Source organism: Lytechinus pictus, unplaced genomic scaffold, assembly GCF_037042905.1.
Source record: "Lytechinus pictus isolate F3 Inbred unplaced genomic scaffold, Lp3.0 scaffold_19, whole genome shotgun sequence".
NCBI lineage: Eukaryota > Metazoa > Echinodermata > Echinoidea > Temnopleuroida > Toxopneustidae > Lytechinus > Lytechinus pictus.
Genome location: NW_026974140.1, coordinates 5,105,895 through 5,129,321, shown reverse-complemented (window position 1 = coordinate 5,129,321; position 23,427 = coordinate 5,105,895). Strand labels below are relative to the sequence as shown.

General features: G+C 35.9%; 1 protein-coding gene across 3 annotated transcripts in view; it reads left to right on the top strand.

Annotated features, from left to right (window-relative positions):
• Window positions 1–1,574: 1,574 nt before the first annotated feature.
• The window catches only part of LOC129260019 (uncharacterized), a 36,077-nt gene continuing 14,224 nt past the window's right edge, over window positions 1,575–23,427 (top strand). The window contains exons 1-5 of one of the 3 annotated variants that reach the window (XM_064114304.1): window positions 1,575–2,330; window positions 3,261–3,319; window positions 5,961–6,194; window positions 7,093–7,181; window positions 8,715–8,923. The gene's annotated coding sequence lies outside the window, so the exon portion shown is untranslated. The remainder of the gene's footprint in view (window positions 2,331–3,260; window positions 3,320–5,960; window positions 6,195–7,092; window positions 7,182–8,714; window positions 8,924–23,427) is intronic. The other 2 variants (XM_064114303.1, XM_054898116.2) reach the window with 2 other exon arrangements.

The window sequence follows — 23,427 nt, the reverse complement described above, 5'->3', positions numbered from 1 at the left end:
TCGTGGTATGCTCGATGTATACCTCAATCATTTTAGCAGGTAAATTATCCAACAGTTTTGGCCATCGACCGATATAATTTCCGTAAAAAATACCGCCTATAATTTGCACTGACACTGCAGTGAATACTGTCTGTATGCCCAATACAATAGATAACATGTAGCTACCGCCGTTGGGCCGGGGAGGCAGTAGCTTCGTGTATTTAATATTGGGTCTCCCAGATCCGGATAAATCCCTTATCCGGATTGGTGCTGGTCCCAACGTGTCCGGATAAGAGAGGTCGGACTGTATACACTTTTCTATCGCGATGCTCATGACACGCATTTATGCGTGCTAGTCACACCAACAAAGGCAAGACAAGACCGATTGAGTCTATTGTACTCTTTTGAAAGGCAAGCTAGCGAGCGCATTGAAGTCGGTATCACTAGTGTGACTAGTGACGGAGGTTGCTTTTTGGTGTCATTTAATCGCAATATCGGGGAATACATTTGGAAGTATTTTCCCTATATCTAACCAAATTAAGACATTAATACTGTCATGAAGCATATCAATATTCTCGTTAATATATTCTCTTTCGTGTTGAATGCCGATATTTTTCATTAAAGAGAAATTCCAGTAGTTGCAGTAAACACTGATTTCATGAGAAAGTCTGTAAAACAAGGCTTAATTGTCAGTATATCATCGAGGATCTAGATCTGGTACAGTTACATAAACTGAACTTTGTGAAATCTTGAAATTTACGCTGAAAAATGTACAGGCTGAAGATCCCCAACACAGATAAGCGCACGTGGGACAGTGTATAATTATTGCTTCGAATGTCGGGCCCGACGCTCTACCCGAATCCTGTGCTTATTTGCTGATTTCTCAGCAATTACACAATTTCTTCCAGAAACCTTTGGCACATATGTTTTATTCATACAAACAGACACTTTGGTGGTCATTTCAGTGGATTCAGTACGAACTCATTTTGATATCGTTACCAAAACTAGCATTTACCTTTAATTGTTGATATTAATGACAAAACGGAAAGATATCAATGCACATGCAAATTTTTGCCTAAAAACATGGAAATTTCGGCATAAATTCTTATGTTTTAAAAAAAATATTAACCGGACTGTCCAAAAAACGATTGCAATCGATTTCTACAGTCTAAATCATTGTGAAATGCGTATTGATGATTTAATATTTTTCCATTGTTTGTGCAAAAATATGAAAATAATTGATTTTCATGAAAAATCCAAGATGGCCGACAAAAAGGGGGTCCTCTGGGCCTTCCGTACAGGATATGACCCGGCAGCAACACATTTTCTTTACCACTGACATCATGCCAACATGTTGGGACCATCAAACCTTTTGTACCCGATCAGCTGAATAAACTCCCCCAGCCCCCGGACTATACGTAAACAACTCCAATGGGTGGAGTCGGCTCATCCGGCCAGCATCAGATCCTACCAAGCATTTCATGGGCCCAATTTTCTGGGGACAATATAGTGACTCTAATATGCTTGTGCATGGGTCCATACATTTCTTTGTCATACTTGATTCTGGATGTACTCGTCAGTAAGCTTCAATGGCGTGAATAGACCAGCTCGGAGTTACTTCGTGGACAATTTTGGTCGAATGACCTTTCATTTCTTTCATTATGATAGGCAGAATTCAAAGCAAGATATTACTTAAGCATGCCTTACAAGTCATAGCAGGATGAAGAAATTGAATAGACCTGGGGCCCGTAACACAAAACTTAGCAATGATCGTAGAACATTTTTCTACGATTGATTCCATTGACTACAGTGTACAATCAATCATGACAATCAAGCGTACGATTAATTGCTAACCTTTGTGTTACGGGACCCAGGTGTCTAGAATAGCAAATAAATGAACACTCAATAAAGGTATTTGTTGCATTTTTACCTTGAAGGCATATATCTTATCATGTTGTACGATATACTTGGCAAACTGTGAAATACCAGTCGTTCGTGGACGCATTTTTGTTTTTGTGGATGTAAATGAAAAACACAATTCAAAAGAATATATGAATAATCAAGACATCAAAGTTGGTGCTTATCTCATGAAATTTTAAACCACCATGTCACTTTAGTACACATTCGTCGGATCTTGCACAGAATCTTCTGATCATGCGCAGAGTAGAACTACGAACTGGCTTAACCATACACCAACCAGAGGATAAGAATACCTGACTGATGTGCAAGGTACACAACGTTTGCTTTTATCGACGGGGCAATACAGTAGACTCAAAATATAAATTTATCGGATATTACACCTTTTAATTAATGAGTTGACGTCGATCCTCGGACATCATTGTAAAAGCAAAGTAAGTATTCAATAACAGACACTTAATTTCTTCATATATATCATGTTATTCCTGTTTACAATGAGCATCTGAATTTCCGTGACATTGAATTCTAGGCACGAAATACATGGAAGGGGGGGGGGGGGGGGTAATACAGATATCAACTTCATGGGAATTACTCTTTGGAGTGAAATGTTTGTGCACAATGTGAAAACATGTTATCATGGTTAGAATACAATAATGTTGAAATATATCTATTCAGGAAAAACACAAGATCAGTGTAAAAACACTGTTTTACATCAAGGTCCTGAAAAGGTTAAAAAGTTACATCAAAATTCAAAAATCAAAGAATATAATATAAGAATACGATGTATAATGTATTGGTAATATGTGTTAAACTTTGATGTATATATATGTATATACATACCACTCGGTAGAAAATGCAATGATAACCGGTATCGAACTCATCAACAACGAGTCACACAACACTATCCTCCATAGGGAGTCATTTTGGATACACAAACTTGAAACGCTTCACCCGCATGGTATAAATGTTGAGGAATAGAGAAGCCCTGTCCCAATTTACGACTTATACTTATTTACGATACTAAGTTATACTTTGATTCGTATCAAACCTATTTGGTACGACAATGACAAGACATTGTTATCATCGGTATATTTTTTGTGAACATATATGTATATTTTGTGAACACATCTATATTTTTGTGAACATATATATTTTAATTAATGTACTGCATTACAATTTGTAATCGTATCTGGTCATTTGCTTGTATTTAATGTAACATTTCGAATTTCACAGACATGGCCATCTTATTTTACCGGCGTGATAACAATGTATTATTTAATTACCTATATAATCCACTTCGACCATTATACCTTTTCCGTTTCATTGGAATGAAGTTAAGTCACGCGAATTCTATATCACACCAGAAACCGAACACACGACACTGCACACCTCCAAGTCAGCCCGAAAGACCCCAAAGACCCAGGTAAAATTACTCCACATTAAGATACATATGGGCATTTTCACAGTAACTGACATTACACGGCACAATGTTTTCACACCTTTCATTGTGTGTATCTCTAAAACAACAAATAATGGGAGTTTTCTTTTGATAGAGTTAATAAAGTGAACCTTGCTGTATACTCTGATACTAAGTTTTCCTATGTAACCACATTTTTTAACGCATCAGCAAGCAAAAATGTGTCGGTAACTGACATCACGCAAAAGGGCATGCAATTTCAGGGTGTTTATTAACATTGAAATATCTCATGTCCCTGAGTAGGAATACATTTGGAAGTATTTTCCCTATATCTAACCAAATTAAGACATTAATACTGTCATGAAGCATATCAATATTCTTGTTAATATATTCTCTTTCGTGTTGAATGCCGATATTTTTCATTAATTGTTGATATTAATGACAAAACGGAAAGATATCAATGCAGCAAATTTTTGCCTAAAAACATGGAAATTTTGGCATAAATTCTTATGTTTTTCAAAAAATATTAACCGGACTGTCCAAAAAACGATTGCAATCGATTTCTACTGTCTAAATCATTGTGAAATGCGTATTCATTTAATATTTTCCATTGTTTGTGCACAAATATGAAAATAATTGATTTTCATGAAAAATCCAAGATGGCCGACAAAAAGGGGGTCCTCTTGGCCTTCCGTACAGGATATGACCCGGCAGCAACACATTTTCTTGACCACTGATATCATGCCAACATGTTGGGACCATCAAACCTTTTGTACCCGATCAGCTGAATAAACTCCCCCAGCCCCCGGACTATATGTAAACAACCCATATATGTAATATACACTTTTCTATCGCGATGCTCATGACACGCATTTATGCGTGCTAGTCACACCAACAAAGGCAAGACAAGACCGATTGAGTCTATTGTACTCTTTTGAAAGGCAAGCTAGCGAGCGCATTGAAGTCGGTATCACTAGTGTGACTAGTGACGGAGGTTGCTTTTTGGTGTCATTTAATCGCAATATCGGGGAATACATTTGGAAGTATTTTCCCTATATCTAACCAAATTAAGACATTAATACTGTCATGAAGCATATCAATATTCTCGTTAATATATTCTCTTTCGTGTTGAATGCCGATATTTTTCATTAAAGAGAAATTCCAGTAGTTGCAGTAAACACTGATTTCATGAGAAAGTCTGTAAAACAAGGCTTAATTGTCAGTATATCATCGAGGATCTAGATCTGGTACAGTTACATAAACTGAACTTTGTGAAATCTTGAAATCTACGCTGAAAAATGTACAGGCTGAAGATCCCCAACACAGATAAGCGCACGTGGGACAGTGTATAATTATTGCTTCGAATGTCGGGCCCGACGCTCTACCCGAATCCTGTGCTTATTTGCTGATTTCTCAGCAATTACACAATTTCTTCCAGAAACCTTTGGCACATATGTTTTATTCATACAAACAGACACTTTGGTGGTCATTTCAGTGGATTCAGTACGAACTCATTTTGATATCGTTACCAAAACTAGCATTTACCTTTAATTGTTGATATTAATGACAAAACGGAAAGATATCAATGCACATGCAAATTTTTGCCTAAAAACATGGAAATTTCGGCATAAATTCTTATGTTTTAAAAAAAATATTAACCGGACTGTCCAAAAAACGATTGCAATCGATTTCTACAGTCTAAATCATTGTGAAATGCGTATTGATGATTTAATATTTTTCCATTGTTTGTGCAAAAATATGAAAATAATTGATTTTCATGAAAAATCCAAGATGGCCGACAAAAAGGGGGTCCTCTGGGCCTTCCGTACAGGATATGACCCGGCAGCAACACATTTTCTTTACCACTGACATCATGCCAACATGTTGGGACCATCAAACCTTTTGTACCCGATCAGCTGAATAAACTCCCCCAGCCCCCGGACTATACGTAAACAACTCCAATGGGTGGAGTCGGCTCATCCGGCCAGCATCAGATCCTACCAAGCATTTCATGGGCCCAATTTTCTGGGGACAATATAGTGACTCTAATATGCTTGTGCATGGGTCCATACATTTCTTTGTCATACTTGATTCTGGATGTACTCGTCAGTAAGCTTCAATGGCGTGAATAGACCAGCTCGGAGTTACTTCGTGGACAATTTTGGTCGAATGACCTTTCATTTCTTTCATTATGATAGGCAGAATTCAAAGCAAGATATTACTTAAGCATGCCTTACAAGTCATAGCAGGATGAAGAAATTGAATAGACCTGGGGCCCGTAACACAAAACTTAGCAATGATCGTAGAACATTTTTCTACGATTGATTCCATTGACTACAGTGTACAATCAATCATGACAATCAAGCGTACGATTAATTGCTAACCTTTGTGTTACGGGACCCAGGTGTCTAGAACAGCAAATAAATGAACACTCAATAAAGGTATTTGTTGCATTTTTACCTTGAAGGCATATATCTTATCATGTTGTACGATATACTTGGCAAACTGTGAAATACCAGTCGTTCGTGGACGCATTTTTGTTTTTGTGGATGTAAATGAAAAACACAATTCAAAAGAATATATGAATAATCAAGACATCAAAGTTGGTGCTTATCTCATGAAATTTTAAACCACCATGTCACTTTAGTACACATTCGTCGGATCTTGCACAGAATCTTCTGATCATGCGCAGAGTAGAACTACGAACTGGCTTAACCATACACCAACCAGAGGATAAGAATACCTGACTGATGTGCAAGGTACACAACGTTTGCTTTTATCGACGGGGCAATACAGTAGACTCAAAATATAAATTTATCGGATATTACACCTTTTAATTAATGAGTTGACGTCGATCCTCGGACATCATTGTAAAAGCAAAGTAAGTATTCAATAACAGACACTTAATTTCTTCATATATATCATGTTATTCCTGTTTACAATGAGCATCTGAATTTCCGTGACATTGAATTCTAGGCACGAAATACATGGAAGGGGGGGGGGGGGGTAATACAGATATCAACTTCATGGGAATTACTCTTTGGAGTGAAATGTTTGTGCACAATGTGAAAACATGTTATCATGGTTAGAATACAATAATGTTGAAATATATCTATTCAGGAAAAACACAAGATCAGTGTAAAAACACTGTTTTACATCAAGGTCCTGAAAAGGTTAAAAAGTTACATCAAAATTCAAAAATCAAAGAATATAATATAAGAATACGATGTATAATGTATTGGTAATATGTGTTAAACTTTGATGTATATATATGTATATACATACCACTCGGTAGAAAATGCAATGATAACCGGTATCGAACTCATCAACAACGAGTCACACAACACTATCCTCCATAGGGAGTCATTTTGGATACACAAACTTGAAACGCTTCACCCGCATGGTATAAATGTTGAGGAATAGAGAAGCCCTGTCCCAATTTACGACTTATACTTATTTACGATACTAAGTTATACTTTGATTCGTATCAAACCTATTTGGTACGACAATGACAAGACATTGTTATCATCGGTATATTTTTTGTGAACATATATGTATATTTTGTGAACACATCTATATTTTTGTGAACATATATATTTTAATTAATGTACTGCATTACAATTTGTAATCGTATCTGGTCATTTGCTTGTATTTAATGTAACATTTCGAATTTCACAGACATGGCCATCTTATTTTACCGGCGTGATAACAATGTATTATTTAATTACCTATATAATCCACTTCGACCATTATACCTTTTCCGTTTCACTTGAATGAAGTTAAGTCACGCGAATTCTATATCACACCAGAAACCGAACACACGACACTGCACACCTCCAAGTCAGCCCGAAAGACCCCAAAGACCCAGGTAAAATTACTCCACATTAAGATACATATGGGCATTTTCACAGTAACTGACATTACACGGCACAATGTTTTCACACCTTTCATTGTGTGTATCTCTAAAACAACAAATAATGGGAGTTTTCTTTTGATAGAGTTAATAAAGTGAACCTTGCTGTATACTCTGATACTAAGTTTTCCTATGTAACCACATTTTTTAACGCATCAGCAAGCAAAAATGTGTCGGTAACTGACATCACGCAAAAGGGCATGCAATTTCAGGGTGTTTATTAACATTGAAATATCTCATGTCCCTGAGTAGGAATACATTTGGAAGTATTTTCCCTATATCTAACCAAATTAAGACATTAATACTGTCATGAAGCATATCAATATTCTTGTTAATATATTCTCTTTCGTGTTGAATGCCGATATTTTTCATTAATTGTTGATATTAATGACAAAACGGAAAGATATCAATGCAGCAAATTTTTGCCTAAAAACATGGAAATTTTGGCATAAATTCTTATGTTTTTCAAAAAATATTAACCGGACTGTCCAAAAAACGATTGCAATCGATTTCTACTGTCTAAATCATTGTGAAATGCGTATTCATTTAATATTTTCCATTGTTTGTGCACAAATATGAAAATAATTGATTTTCATGAAAAATCCAAGATGGCCGACAAAAAGGGGGTCCTCTTGGCCTTCCGTACAGGATATGACCCGGCAGCAACACATTTTCTTGACCACTGATATCATGCCAACATGTTGGGACCATCAAACCTTTTGTACCCGATCAGCTGAATAAACTCCCCCAGCCCCCGGACTATATGTAAACAACTCCAATGGGTGGAGTCGGCTCATCCGGCCAGCATCAGATCCTACCAAGCATTTCATGGGCCCAATTTTCTGGGGACAATATAGGACTCTAATATGCTTGTGCATGGGTCCATACATTTCTTTGTAATACTTGATTCTGGATGTACTCGTCAGTAAGCTTCAATGGCGTGAATAGACCAGTTCGGAGTTACTTCGTGGACAATTTTGGTCGAATGACCTTTCATTTATTTCATTATGATAGGCAGAATTCAAAGCAAGATATTACATAAGCATGCCTTACAAGTCATAGCAGGATGAAGAAATTGAATAGACCTGGGGCCCGTAACACAAAACTTAGCAATGATCGTAGAACATTTTTCTACGATTGATTTCATTGACTACAGTGTACAATCAATCATGACAATCAAGCGTACGATTAATTGCTAACCTTTGTGTTACGGGACCCAGGTGTCTAGAATAGCACATAACTGAACACTCAATAAAGGTATTTGTTGCATTTTTACCTTGAAGGCATATATCTTATCATGCTGTACGATATACTTGGCAAACTGTGAAATACCAGTCGTTCGTGGACGCATTTTTGTTTTTGTGGATGTAAATGAAAAACACAATTCAAAAGAATATATGAATAATCAAGACATCAAAGTTGGTGCTTATCTCATGAAATTTTAAACCACCATGTCACTTTAGTACACATTCCTCTGATCTTGCACAGAATCTTCTGATCATGCACAGAGTAGAACTACGAACTGGCTTAACCATACACCAACCAGAGGATAAGAATACCTGACTGATGTGCAAGGTACACAACGTTTGCTTTTATCGACGGGGCAATACAGTAGACTCAAAATATAAATTTATCGGATATTACACCTTTTAATTAATGAGTTGACGTCGATCCTCGGACATCATTGTAAAAGCAAAGTAAGTATTCAATAACAGACACTTAATTTCTTCATCTATATCATGTTTATTCCTGTTTACAATGAGCATCTGAATTTCCGTGACATTGAATTCTAGGCACGAAATACATGGAAGGGGGGGGGGGGGGTAATACATATATCAACTTCATGGGAATTACTCTTTGGAGTGAAATGTTTGTGCACAATGTGAAAACATGTTATCATGGTTAGAATACAATAATGTTGAAATATATCTATTCAGGAAAAACACAAGATCAGTGTAAAAACACTGTTTTACATCAAGGTCCTGAAAAGGTTAAAAAGTTACATCAAAATTCAAAAATCAAAGAATATAATATAAGAATACGATGTATAATGTATTGGTAATATGTGTTAAACTTTGATGTATATATATGTATATATGTATATATATATACCACTCGGTAAAAAATGCAATGATAACCGGTATCGAACTCATCAACAACGAGTCACACAACACTATCCTCCATAGGGAGTCATTTTGGATACACAAACTTAAAACGCTTCACCCGCATGGTATAAATGTTGAGGAATAGAGAAGCCCTGTCCCAATTTACGACTTATACTTATTTACGATACTAAGTTATACTTTGATTCGTATCAAACCTATTTGGTACGACAATGACAAGACATTGTTATCATCGGTATATTTTTTGTGAACATATATGTATATTTTGTGAACACATCTATATTTTTGTGAACATATATATTTTAACTAATGTACTGCATTACAATTTGTAATCGTATCTGGTCATTTACTTGTATTTAATGTAACCTTTCGAATTTCACAGACATGGCCATCTTATTTTACCGGCGTGTTAACAATGTATTATTTAATTACCTATATATTCCACTTCGACCATTATACCTTTTCCGTTTCACTTGAATGAACTTAAGTCACGCGAATGCTATATCACACCAGAAACCGAACACACGACACTGCACACCTCCAAGTCAGCCCGAAAGACCCCAAAGACCCAGGTAAAATTACTCCACATTGAGATACATATGGGCATTTTCACGGTAACTGACATTACACGGCACAATGTTTTCACACCTTTCATTGTGTGTATCTCTAAAACAACAAATAATGGGAGTTTGCTTTTGATAGAGTTAATAAAGTGAACCTTGCTGTATACTCGATACTAAGTTTTCCTATGTAACCAAATTTTTTAACGCATCAGCAAGCAAAAATGTGTCGGTAACTGACATTACGCAAAAGGACATGCAATAAGCCTGTTCACGGTTGTAAACTGCGCACGAGCAGAAAAAGGTCAATGGAGACAACCATGAAGGTGGCTTTCAAATTCACTGACATATAGGCATTTGTGATCTGATGATTATTCATGTATTCCTTTCAAAATATTTATCACATCCAAGCTGAAGAGTAATAAATAGAGCCTTCATAATCACTGGTATTTGACAGTAGCCTAAACAATAGTCAAATGTGCCAAAGGCAGACAATAAAACAGATTTCCAAACTTTATCCCTGATGTACTATTCTAGTCACCTGGTCTATACAATGCTTTTTGTTCTTAGAATTTGAATACTCTACCGGTAAAGCTTACGCAACATCTACATTTGAAAATGATAGTGCTTATCCTAATGAAAAATCACAAACGTCATTGGAGAAAAGTTGATCATGAGCTAACCGTGAACTGGCTTATTTCAGGGAGTTCATTAAAATTGAAATATCTCATGTCCCTGAGTAAATAGAGTTATAATTTGAATATGTAAATATACCTCCGTTACTAGGTTAAGATGTGTCAAAATATTAAACAATTCGTTTTTGTCTTTTGGGGGCTATGATAGTTTTTCCACAACCATGCTGGTAACTGACATTACGGTAACTGACATTACACTTAATTTGCCATAGAGATAACTAATGGAAGTCAAATGTGTGGAATCATTGCATTGTATCTTTTGTGCAGGGCTTCACATGAAAGTGAGCTTGATGTGGAAGTATACCCGAGTTTCTAGGAACATTTCAATGAAAAAACTTTTTCTTTTTCTTAATTCCTTTCTTTGATTTGAACATTTTTATCATTACTTGTCGGTAACTGACAATATACATTAACATTTACCAGTGCTATATGATTTTAAAAGGCATAATTTTCTTGGTACTTATATGTAAGGCTTTTTAAAATCATAAAAGTTTCAGAATACTTCACATTTTTTATTATCAAAAGATAAGAAATGTATGTTTTACTTATTCGGGGGGGGGGGGGGTGGGGGTCATAGCAGCTACATATTTTCCTATAGTAATTTAATACTGCATTGACTGTACACATGCATTTTTCTGGCTATACAACCATAATAAATTCATCAGTTTTATATTGACTTTTAAACCTTTTCCTTCTCCAACCTCCCCTCAAAAAAGGCAAAACGAATAAGGGTCTCATCCCCTACGCTACACGTACCCCTCCCCGAATCTCATGCAGCCATGTAGTTTTATTGATTTCTATTCTGGTCAGTGCAAGCAATGCTTGTTCATATCTGTCGGATTTCAATTCTCTTCATAATTTGTTTAATAATTTTCATTGCTAATTTCTTTTTTAAGCTGTCAACAAAAAAATAAACTCCAGCTTATAAACTGAAACTGAACTATTTGAAAATTAGAAGAAAAAAAACAGTTTTAGTAGATCCATGCAACATTGATCAGAACTGTCAAATTTCACTTTTCATCTATACTTGTAAACCAAAAACAAAATTGTATCACACATCCACACTACTAACAGACCGTGTATAAAACAAGGAATTTACTTTTAGCAAGGCAATGCTCAAAAGAATCCTAGAAACTAAAAAATGGACCCTGGAAATCCCCTTCATCACAATGTTAAGCTCAAAAAATGTTGCAGATTTAGGCAATAGGTTGGGAAAAGTACCCCTACCCCCCCCCCGAAAACCAAACAAAAAATTGTCTGATACAAACAATTAGGTACTTGGTAAGTGCATGTACAAAACAAGTTCCTAGTAATTTTTTGCACGATGGGAATGCAACTTCCTTCATAATTTCATATAGTATTCCTTGTGAACTATACCTTTTAAAAGCCAATAGCAAGCTCCTTCTGGTGTGACTTTTAAAGTGAAAGACTTAAATAACAAGTATACAATATTTCTTCACCATAAAATTGACCACATATTTGCATTTCAATATTGGTAACCAACGTTTTATCATGGTAACTGACATTACATCTCGGTAACTGACATTACATTTTCCACTTGGTAACTGACATCACATATATTTAATGGTACCCTATGGCTTCATTGTTAATTGGTAATCTTTAATTTTGGTGTAGAAGGGAGGGGTGTTACCTAGAGAGGAAATCTACCAAGTTTCATATAATATATCCTCTTTTCCAGGAAATGAGAAAAAAAGTTCACGTTTTCGGTAACTGACATTACATAACATATCACATACTTCATCAATGTTTTTTTTATCAGATTCTTTCTGTGGGATTTTAAAAAGTGTTATAATAGCAAGCTAAATCACAGGCAAAAACAACATGATCAAACCTGTTCTTTAAAAATCTGTCAAAACAAAATATGTATCAATATACTAATTTCAACACTAATTTGTATCCATACTTTGGCAGCCCTTTTGAAATAAAAAAATGGCTGCCAGAGTCGGAAAAAATGTTTGTCTCAGAAACTTCAGGTCTTGTTTTATTAAAAAACATAAAGCATTTTACATGAATATCAACTTGATTTTTTTGCCTCTGTGTCCATCTGTGGTGAAAATGCCCATATATATTCACATGTATATATTTGTATATGTGTATATAGGTGTATGTATGTATGTGTGTGTGTGCATATGTGTGTATATGTATGTGTATATATGTATATGTGTATATATGTATATATATGTGTGTATGTGCATGTATGTACTTGTATATGTATGTAGATGTATGTCCCATATGTGCATATATTATATACGACGTTGTTGTTACATATGTTATTATATCTGTACATGTATATGCCCATATGTCCATCTGTTGCTCCCTCTATACTATTGATATGTTTCGTTCGTTTTGTTAACATAGAACCCATGAAGAAGGCCTAAGGCCGAAAGCTCGGATTAAATTGTGGTCTATCAGCAATGTCCAATCGTCTTGTCGTTTTTTTTCGCCTATATGTATTTGGTGCAAGACATAGTAGTAATGTTAACGAGTAGATGCCTGGTTACACATGTATATATATGTATACAGTAATACACACCCACCTTCTTCCTTACCCACACAAACCCAATATTTCTTTAGAAATTATAATTATTAGACCACAGTTTAAGTGAGTTTAGTAGGAAAGTAGTCCAATATTTAATCTGGGCCATCACTATGAGCGCCTTCGGACGGCGTCTGTGCTTTATATGGTTGACCATGCAAAAAATCACAATCAGATGGTTATTTTTTTTTACACGTTTTTGTTCATCGTTTACTTTTGGAGGAAAGTGCGGGCTGGAACCCCCCCCCCCAGCCCCCCTCCTCTCGGGTTCCGCGGACACTAAATCAGTCACTGAAAAGTGGCTTTCCCAAAAGAAGTTGAGAAAACTGGATGTGTCATGTGACAACGGGTGGTTTACTGACTACTTTTCTGAAAAAAATGTCATATACTGCGTGTTTCTGTAAGGTGGCCGCCCCATGGAAAAACGCAGTATCTACATTTTGCACAACTTGAGATATTGAGCATTTTATGTTTTATCAATGCCGCTCAAAACCATTTTACTTCTCAGTATTGATTTAATATCAAATTGTAGAGTACATAATTTATGTGCCTATTTCAGGCCCCACCAAAACAAATATTGTTGATTTAAAGATATGAAAGAAAATGTCGATACTTTAGGGAATGTCGAAGCAAATGCTCGGTTTCTTCATGGAAAAACGCAGATGAAAGAGAATTTCATTCAGTTTTGTCATCCCTCATTTACTCAAGTCTATATATTGCTTCATTACCATGAAATAATGTACCAATGTGTAATTCAATAGAAAAATTATAGCTTAGAAACACGGAGGACGCCCTCTACCAACAAAGGCGCCCTATGCAGTAAAGACCCCCTAAAATCTTGAAAATGGTAAAAATTACGCAAAAAAATTATTGTAAAGTTTATAATTCACAAGTCTCCTGTGTCGCTGTGTTGATCTATTTTACCTCTCTTTGAGGTTGCACCTAGATTTTTTTAATGTAATACTAGCTTAGAAACACTGGGGTGCTCTCTACAAACTTTGGCACGTACCCTCTGTAGTAAAATTCCAACCTTCTCGAGCCAATACGGTAGGCACTTATGATGACAAAGTACGCCGAGGGTCGATGAAATGTGCAGCTCCTACGTCACTCTCAGTGGGACGGTTCGCCGATGAATATTCATTAGGTCGTGGTCGTGTGTGTACTGAGTGTGCATATACCATAGAGAGTTGTCAAATGGTGTGTGTGTATAAAACCACGTAGGAGGTTATTTACAGTAACAGAGAATGAGTAGTAGGTCCTATAGTGTAGAAAATAAAAGTGTATAATGAGGTTTTACAAAAGATAAAAAAATACAAATATATGGAGAGGACAAAGTGAGATGAGTTGAGGCAAGTGTACAGTGAGGTTTATCAAAGAATGTATATAATGATAAAATATATGTAGAGGACAATTTAAGATGAGCTGAGGCAAGTGTACAGTGAGGTTTTAAAAACAATCGATATTATAGTCTATATAGAGGAATAATACAAATATATGGAGAGGACAATGTAAGATTAGCTGAGGCAAGCGTAATAAATTGAAATTGAAATTGAAAAGGTTTTATTAAAATTATTGCACTTTGCAGCCAAAAGGCTGAATTGCGTACAATTTACAGGTATATATACATAGAGTGTACAGATTTGAAAACATCAAACTAGAAATGGTGACGAAAATATAATGCAACTTAATATATTATGTATACTAAAAGGAAAAGATGAAGTAAAAAAAAAATACAAACACTGAAAGTACGTGGTGGTGGTGGAAGGATGCTTATTGATAAACATCTTTAATTCAAACAATAAGAAACTTAGTTTTAAGCAGGAACAAAAACGAAAGACAGGAGAGTGTCTGGGGACGAGCGAGCAGTCAAGTCCAATGCACAGCTCCAGCCAAGGATTGCTAATCCCACACCATTCAACCTGAGCAACGGAATTGGTTATTCAAGTCCATCGCTCGGGTGGAACTTTGTAGGGTCAGCTAACTTCACCGGAGCTATGCATTAATAGGGCCGACAAACAATCACTTTCAAAACAAAACACACTCACCTTCATACCACGCTCCTCATTCGTCCAACGACCATAAAGACACTAAGTCAAACAACTGGACTCACCCACCCAGCAGTCACCCCTGGCACATTGCACTCATTAAGCATACGGGTTAAAAAAAAAGGGTATGCGGGGGGGGGGGGGGGGGGGGTGAGTGATCGCTCGTCCCAAGAATCCGTCCTGCTCAAACCTGAAAACATTTACTTGAAATATAAAGGATGACGTAGTTTTGTAAAATGATATAAATGTCTTCCACCACATACAGAAATATTGATAAAAATGAGTGAAATATTGGTATAAAAAACCAAACATCGTTTCCTTTTAGTTGTTACAATGTGAAATACATGCATTAAAAGCATTACAAAAACACCTGTAAACCTGTTCAATTATGTTTGAGTTTAAAAAGTTCTAAAAATTGTAAAATAGTAAAATTTTCGTCACAAACTTATGAACTAATAATAACAAATTGCTATCAGGCGCGATATATTAGCATAACACGACTTGCACAGCAGAGGTTTGTGTGTATATCAACCGGGTAACTAAATAACTAGTCAAGATCTGAACGCCGGCAGTCGTTCTTCGGCGGAACCCCACGGCCACCCGTCCCATACGGCGCGAGCACCAAACCCGCCCAATCCTCCCATCCCGGGGGGGGGGGGGGGGGCACTCAGTATATAATGCATAGTGGGTATGTGCCGCGGAGGGGACCCCCATTTTTACACTCAAATTTCCGTTCCAAGGCATAGCATTTTTGTCTCATTGAGAAAAAGAACAAAGAAAGCCGCTCCAAAGCATAGCATTTTCTTCTTATCGAGAAAAAAGAAGAAATAATTCCGCTCCAAAGATTCGCATATTTTTCGTTACGCCGTTCCGGTCGCATTGATCTGCTACAAGGACCCGGGTAAAAGGAGCTGCAATTTTGGTGAAAAGCGGCCGCAGAGCGCTGTCCGACCATCGCCTCACCGCGAGCGCACCCGGCGGAGGCCGCGCTAGCTGCATGCACGCATGCCCGTTCCATAGGGATGCATACGCACTCATCACACGCTGGCGATCCGTTCCAAGGACCCCCGTTTTCACAAACATTTGTAGTTCCGAAGCCTGTTCCGAGGACCCTCCTTTTTACAATTAGCCCGCTCCAAGGCCCCCGTTTTTTGTCTCGCCCGCGGCACACCCCTACCACTTTTTTGGTCGAGTGCCCCCCCGGGCCTCCCACCCCTCGCTCTCTGTCACAAGAGCGAAAAGTAGGAGGGCGAGGCTCCTGTGCACGTACCACGGGGGACCGGTGACCATGGGTCTCCCCAATGCCCAGCAACCAACAATCAGATCCTGACTAAGGAACAATACAAGCTTATTTCAAATTACCGTTTAGTAAATTTATAAAGTAAGATAATGGACTGTTTAGAAAACATTTGGTTTTCACAATGAAACTGACGATATTTAGGTCTTCTCCTCAATGAGTAATCAACATCGTTGTTGAGAGGTAGCAAATGGTTACAAAGTGGACTGTTGGCAAGGGATACAGCAAAGTTCATACATAATTGTTTTCGTCTTTCAGATAAAGATTGTAAAGAACACACTTCTAAAGCATCGGTATAATTAGTGTATTCTTCACCTCGCATAATTCTGCATGCTCTTGACTGAATACGTTCTAATCAGGAAATTTGGTTTTGTGTTAGGTTTCCGTTAAAAACTGGTACTCCAAAATCCAAAATTGGCCTAATGTAACCCTTATATACAGTCATTAAATCGCAAAGTGGTAATTTATACGTTTTGAGACAACGAAGCATAGAGTTTTTTATTACTACGACGTAATAGGTCTGAAATATGACTATCCCATTTTAAGTTCGACTGAACAATTATACCTAATATTTTAGCTTCTTGCACTGTTCTCAAGCATTCATTTCCAATGAAAATACGACTTTGATCAACAATATTTTTAGAAAAAGTTATATGCATGCACTGATATTTAGATGGATTAAGTGTCATGTTATTGCCAACAGACCATTGGTTAAATTCAGTAAGCGTATTTGGAAGTTTGGATGGTTGTAATTGTACGCGACTTTCAACAAGTGTGAGATCATCAACATATTTAAAATATGGAACTTGAGATTTTATACATGCATCATTAATTATTATTAGAAAGAGAATAGGCCCAAGTTTTGTACCTTGAGCTACACCTGCATGTGACACTGACCAATCTGAAAACTGACCAAGGTACTTGACTCGTTGTCGTCGATTTTCGAGGAAGTCCAAAATCCAAGAAATAAGACACGGTCTAACTTCAAGGTTAAGTAATTTTTTTGCAAGGATATTGTGATTAATTCTGTCGAAAGCTTTTGAGAAGTCTGTAAAAATGAGTGTTGATATAGATTGGGATTTTTCTGCATTTTCATACAATTGGTGAAGCAATCGAACTAGGTAATGATTTGTTGATAGCCCTTGTTGGTTTCCAAATTGGTTAACATCAATGTGATCTGATATAACTACTAATAACCATTTACATATGAACGACTCTGCTATTTTTGCAAAATAGCTAGTTAATGCTATTGGTCTTAAGTTCTGCACTGTTACTGGTAAACATTTAGGAATGGGTATAATCTCAGAGCGTTTCCACTGACATGGTACAACAGACCGGTAAAAGGAATTGTTCAAGATATCAGTTAGTGGTGAACACAATTCCAAGGCGAACTCACGAATGATTATAACGGGTAAGTCATCACTTATACCAGATTTTTGTTGGTTCAAAGTTTTCAATTGTTTATATACTTCGTAAGGTTGTACAATAGGGCAGGTTTTCTGAGATGGTAAAAAAACAGGTAATTCATTTCTATTTAAACTTTGTAGATCACTTGCCACGTTCAAGAAATGAGGTTTTACAAAAGAGCAAATAATACAAATATATATGGAGCACAATGTAAGATGAGATGAGGCAAGTGTACAGTAAGGGGTTTTAAGGAATGTATAATGATAAAATTGGCCTATATGTAGAGGACAATGTAAGATGAGATGAGGCAAGTGTAAAATGAGGTTTTATAAACGATAGTATAGTCTATAGAGGAATAATACAAATATATGTAGGGGACAATGTAAGATGAGATGAGACAAGTGTGAGGATTCATAAAAGAATGAATAGTGGATACAAATATATGTAGAGGACAATGTGAAATGAGATGAGGCATGTGTACAACATTAGGTTTTAAAAATAATTAATAGTATAGAGGAAATAATACAAATATATGAAGAGGACAATGTAAGATGAGGTAGGCCAAGTGTACAATGAGGGTTTTTTTTTCAATTGTAACACAAATATATTGAAAGGCAAGTGGAGGTGAGGCAAGTGTACAGGATTTTGAAAAGGTCTGCAGTCCACCCCAACAAAAAGTTGATCTGAATAAAAAGAGAAAAATCCAACAAGCATTACACAGAAAATTTCATCAAAATCACATGTAAAATATGAAGTGATGACATATTAAAGTATATCTGTATATTATAACACAGATTTCTTCCTTACGTTCCGTAATAACCATGAAATTAATCATTAATGTGAATAGGAATAAAACATGGACATTAATTTATCACATAAAAATACACAAATATTTACTGCAAAAGAAATAACAAACGACTGGGTAAGACAGGTCATTAGGACGATTACATGAAAAAGGTCTTGGAATGTTTAAAGGGATGATCTGGATTGAAAATATGATATAAATAGATACAGAAAAATCTGACAAACAAAACACTAAATATTTGATCAAAATCGGATAAGGAATAATAAAGTTATGGCATTTTCATGATTTGTATCATTCCAGTGTAACAGTTCAAGGCATGTCTTCATGAATATTCAATGAACAAATTGATGATATTGTATCCCCACTTGTTCTTTTGTATTTTAATATATGAAATTAGGTTTATTCAAGTTATTTCTACAAAGAACTGCAACTTCATTATAAAGGAGACACATTGTTCACACATGTAGGAAGAATGAAACAATTTTGATTTCATGTAATAACATAAGAAAAGGGAAAGAGGGGATGTGACGTCATCAGCCCAACTAATGAATATTCATGATGATGTGCATATAACTATTTCCACAAAATATTGCTAATCTTTAAAATTCAATAGCTTCTTTATTTGTCATCCGATTTTGATAAAATTTTCAGCATTTTGTTCAGTGAATTGTACTCTATTTATTTAGATAAAATTATTTTCAGACCGGAGCATCCTTTTAAGGCATCATATGAAGAGGAATAATAACAATTATTTCTGAAATATATATATTTCTTGGAAAAACCTTCTACACTCGCCTCCTGGCCCTACTTTTAACATTGGCATCTTTTCATTTGGGAAAACCTTGTACACTTGCCTTGCCTCCCCTTACATTAGCCTCTTGTCATTTAAATGCATTAGTACACTTTTTCTACATTAAACAATTTCATTTTGAAAAAACCTTTTACACTTGCCTCATCTCCCCTTACATAAGCCTCTTTTCATTTATTTGAATTATAACATCTTTTTTCTTAAAGGTCAAGTCCACCCAAGCAAAATGTTGATTTGAATAAAAAGAGAATAAAAATCCAACAAGCATAACACTAAAATTTTCATCAAAATCGGATGTAAAATAAGAAAGTTATGACATTTTAAAGTTTTGCTTATTTTTCACAAAACAGTGATGTGCAAAATTGACATGCAAATGAGTTTAGGTATAGGTATCTGTTTAGGCATTTTAATGTTCAGCAATATATATCATATATATATATATTCTTGTTAGTAAGGTGTTTACTTTTATCATTAAATTGTTGAGTATATGCCTATTTACTAACAAGAATATATATATATATATGATATATATTGCTGAACATCAAACTGCCTAAACAGATACCTATTCATGAGCATAAATGTTTAATGTTTCATTTGTGAACTGATGAGCTTAATTTCTTTTCATGTGCATGCATACTGTAACTTAAGATTGGAAGAAATCATGTAACTGGTAAACACTTTACTAACATGAATATCAGTATGTAGGACTAGAGTGAAATTTAATGGTATCTTTGGAAGAGTTTTAAAAGGTGAAGAAATGAAATATCATCATTGATTTTAACATATTTTGTCAATATCATACTAATAATTAACATACACGAAAATCAAGTTAAACAATTATTTGTCTGGGAGTCAAACTCAAGGTCAAAATGAAGGTCAAAGGTCACGACCTTATAAATCGCTTCAATACATTATTTGATGCATGTTTTGGATTCCTCTCTGAATTTCCTACTAAATGGTACCAGTTTCATGAAAATTGGTCAACACGTTACGACGCAGTGGCCATTGAAAGTTGAAGGTCACGCCCATTTTTGTCAAAACAAGGAAAAAAGGGCGGGCCGTAGCGCGAGAACCGACGGACCAATTGGACTAATTTTTTTGTTATGTGCGTGGGCCATGGTGAATTTTATGTGTACCAATTTACAACAAATTCCGAGAGGGTCGGGTGCAAAATTGCACATTCATTGGGTGAATTGGCATGGAATGACCCCACTGTACACTTGCCGCATCTCATCTTACATTGTCTTCCATATTATTTGTATTATTTCCTCTTGTAAAACCTCATTGTACACTTGCCTCATCTCATCTAACATTGTCCTCTCCATTTATTTGTATTATTTCCTCTTAATACTTTTGAAAAAACCTCACTGTACACTTGCCTCATCTCATCTTCCATTGTCTTCCATTTGTATTTGTATTATTTCCTCTTTTGAAAAAAAAACCCCATCGTACACTTGCCTTATCTCATGTTACATTGTCTTCCATATTATTTGTATTATTTCCTCTTGTAAAACCTCATTGTACACTTGCCTTATCTCATCTAACATTGTCCTCTCCATATATTTGCATTATTTCCTCTTAATACTTTTGAAAAAAACCTAACTGTAAACTAATTTCCCCACCTCGTCTTACATTGTCCTCCATATATATTTGTATTATTTCCTCTTTTGTAAAACCTCATTGTTTCATTATTCATTATTTATCTAAACATCACTGTACACTTGCCTCAGCTCATCTTACATTGTCCTCTACATACATTTTATCATTATACATTCTTTGATAAGACCTCACTGTACACTAATTGCCTCACCTCGTCTTACATTGCCCTCCATATATATTTGTATTATTTCCTCTTTTGTAAAACTTTATTGTACACTTGCCTCATCTCATCTCACATTGTCCTCCATATATATTTGTATTATTTCCTCTTTTGTAAAACCTCATTGTTTCATTATTCATTATTTATCTAAACATCACTGTACACTTGCCTCAGCTCATCTTACATTGTCCTCTACATACATTTTATCATTATACATTATTTGATAAGACCTCACTGTACACTATAGCCTCATCTCATCTTGCATTGTCCTCCATATATATTTTATCATTTCATCTTTTATAAAACCCCATCGTACACTTGCCTTATCTCATGTTACATTGTCTTCTCCATATATTTGTATTATTTCCTCTTAATACTTTTGAAAAAAACCTCACTGTAAACTAATTGCCCCACCTCGTCTTACATTGTCCTCCATATATATTTGTATTATTTCCTCTTTTGTAAAACCTCATTGTTTCATTATTCATTATTTATCTAAACATCACTGTACACTTGCCTCAGCTCATCTTACATTGTCCTCTACATACATTTTATCATTATACATTCTTTGATAAGACCTCACTGTACACTAATTGCCTCACCTCGTCTTAAATTGCCCTCCATATATATTTGTATTATTTCCTCTTTTGTAAAACTTTATTGTACACTTGCCTCATCTCATCTCACATTGTCCTCCATATATATTTGTATTATTTTCTCTTTTGTAAAACCTCATTGTACACTTGCCTCATCCCATCCTACATTGTCCTCTACATATATTTTATCATACATTCTTTGTTTAAACCTGACTGTACACTTGCCTCATCTCATTTTACATTGTCCTCTCCATATATTTGTATTATTTCCTCTACTATTAATACTTTTGAAAAAAAACCCTCGGTGTACACTAATTGCCTCAGCTCATCTTACACTGTCCCCTACATATACAGTGCGTTTCAGAAAAAAGGGTAATCCAAATCTAAAAGGCTGATATTTGAATCATATTTAATTTTGTGACATTATTTAGCATGAATATGAAAAAGAAACTCATCAGCTTTTCATTGATACCCTATTTGTGGAATTTGCGTCACGCAAGACCGAATTAATTGATGTTGAAGACAAAAGGTACAGAGACCACTTTTTCCAAGTTTTTGAAAACTAAATTAAAAGGCAGAGGCTGGTGTTAATACTTTCATCGATGCCTGAGCTAGCAAAAATCTTTTGATTGGACCTTTTTCTTCCAAAGGAGTGTAAATAGGTGAATGTAGTTGCACACCATTAACAAGGAGATCGTACCACAGTTGGACCAACATTTGAGAGACAGTTGTGAGGAGTGTACTGGCATCTTTGGTGGATTCAGGACGGCGCCCCTACCCATCGTTCCAACATCATTCGTGATATACACAGATAACTCTTTGGAGATTGAGTTGTTGCCCTCAACCATGGCATTGAACGGCCATCAAGATCGCCTGACCTCACGCCCTGTGATTATTTCTGTTGCAGACACTTAAAAATAAGGTGTTTGCAACTCCTCACCAAGATCTTGATGACTTGCAGGGCCGAATTCGATATAAGGTGGATGCTTTGCACAATGATCCGGCCGGCATTGCCATTGGTGAGACGAGCTGTCCAAGATGTCCTTCCACGCTTCCGGCTTTGTTTTCAAAGGAGAGGAGGACATGTTGAAGGTGTGGGTGAACAAGACCAGGTCCAGGAAAAGACATTAACCTTTCACTCATCATTTCATAGAAATGCCCCAAGTAACACTTCGGTCCAAAAATTACTTTGGAAAACATATTATTCTAACAAGTGCACATTTTACCCACTTTACCAAAACTTGGAAAAGCTGTTCTCTGCACCTGTTGTCTTCAACATCGATTGATTTGGTCATGCGTGGCACAAATGGTACAAATAGGGTATCAATGGAAAGCTGATGAGTTTCGCATTTATACCCATGCAGAATAATTTCACAAAATTAAATATGATCAAAATATCAGCCCTCTAGATTTGGATTACCTTTTATGGGAAACGCATTGTACATTTGTATCATATTCATTTTATTTAAACCTCACTGTACACTTAATC